This window comes from Macrosteles quadrilineatus, unplaced genomic scaffold (assembly GCF_028750875.1).
Source record: "Macrosteles quadrilineatus isolate MER2022 unplaced genomic scaffold, UCM_ALF_1.0 Scaffold_8__2_contigs__length_117827958, whole genome shotgun sequence".
In the NCBI taxonomy this organism is placed as follows: Eukaryota; Metazoa; Arthropoda; class Insecta; order Hemiptera; family Cicadellidae; genus Macrosteles; species Macrosteles quadrilineatus.
In genome coordinates, this window is record NW_026542601.1 from 54,010,438 (window position 1) to 54,012,607 (window position 2,170).

A 2,170-nucleotide genomic window follows, 5' to 3' on the forward strand; every position below is an offset into this window, starting at 1 on the left:
AAAAAAAATGTTCTTGCTTGAAACTGAAATTTTTAGTGTTCTGGAAATAATTGACGATAAAAAAAAACTCTTTGTACAATACTGAGGAAATTTATAAAAATCAGGTGAAGATTGAAGAGGAGAGGTGGAATGTGGTGTGTTGGCCAGTCAGTGAAGGTGGTGTATCAGTGATTGTGTTGTGTAGTGGAGTGTAGGGTTAACGGTCAGGTCCGCCCAGCGTGATAACGGCCTCGGTGTCCTCTGCACTCAGTCCTACAAGCCACGCTACTACATGCTTCTTAAATAGAGAGAGAGAGGGTGAATTTAGAATGTTGACATTTCGATATCTGTTACACATGTTACGATAAATGATTTGGGTTAAGTGAAAGCAATTCGTATGTGAAAATGATTTTAAGGTTTGTGGAACATTTATACCAACATTTCGAGAAAAGCACGTATTGTGTGGATGAGTAATTTTTATAAAAATATCATCAAAGTTTTTGTACATGTGAACTAAAATAAATTTTAAAAATAACTGTCTGACTGTCAAAACTCCCGTTTCTACAAAAAGGTCGTCAGTTGAATATCTAAAGTGTTTTTTAAAAGCAACTTTAAGTATTGTTTTCTGTACAACAAAAACAGGTTGCAAGATAGTTTTGTAAGCACCACCAAAAGCAATAATTCCAAAGGATAACAATGATTGAACATATGCATAGTATGCTATTTTAATTTCTTGCTCCTCGAGTATATCACTAAGTTGTCTAAATGCATAAATATATTTACGTAATTTATTTTTTAGATATTCAACATGTTCCGACCATTTCATCTTTGAATCAAAAACAATACCAAGATATTTGTATGAATCAACTTTTTCAATTTTGCTACAAAAACAAGAGTTATTGGAATGACTTCCACATACCATACTCTAGTACCATTCTATAAGTAATAGAATACTTGATTCAACCCTTTTCAACTTATCTACAAATATAGGTACTCTAATGCAAATATTTAGGCCTCAATCTAGTAAATTTGAAATTTTAACGTATGAATCAAGTAATTCAAAATTTATAACAAATGTGTTAATGATACTACCCAACGATTTGAGATACTAAAAAAAGAATATCCAATAACTCTATTAATTAACAATACTCTCCTCATCGTTTCCCGCCATATTGCTTGACGTACAGTCACGTTCATGTACAATGTACAGTCCCTTTGGAGCCATCGAGTAAGATTGCCCACTGAATTTACAAGCCACATACATTTCTCGGGCACTCTGCTGAATCTAACTAATTTCTATATTCAATAAACATTTAATTTGAAGGATCACTTTTACATTTGTATCAAAACGTGTGTGTTTCTAGTTTCTTAATAAGGCCTACCAACCTATCATTTTTCGTTTAAAAAAACATTCGAGGTTGTGTGTAAAGTACAGATAATTCGGTGGTTTTGCGCGTCTCTTCTAAGCAACTTTTCCCAAATTATGGAATGGTTAATACTGAGGTGCTTATACTAAGGTTGGTTCAATTATATCTAGATAAGGAAAGTAAATAATTTTATTACGCTCAAGCAAAGTTAATTAACTTTTTTATCGTTTTAGATTATATTGAGGTTTTTAGCAAGATGCTAAAATAATCCATGTTGTCAGATTCGTACAATTTCAGATTTATACCTTCGTAGTATATGATGTATACTTTCCAACCCTAACTCAGTTATTGAAAAACAAGCAATGACAAAAATATTAATATAAAATGATTATCTATTTTGTAAATTAAATTGTATTTTACACCAAACATTAGTACAATAAACGTCAATAGATTTGTTTAATACTTTAAACCTAAACGTATAGTTCTGTAAACTTGTCTCAAAATATTATCAAAAAACTTGTCAATCGATTTGGTGATAATTAGCGGTATACTTGCAAATGAGAAAAAAATTAAATTAAATAATATACATTTATTTTATATATAATATATAGCATGAACAAAATACAAACTTTTAGATACATAAACGACAAATAATATAAACTAAGCCTTAAATAAAAACATTTCTGCATTACTTGATTTATTTTAAGAAAATCCGCAGAATAGGCGAGTGCTGTCTGTCGTCTGTAAGCCCCATACAGACGCTTCTTGATTATGATTTCTTTCTAGATTAAATGCAAGAATTTCAATTCTATCTATTTAAATTT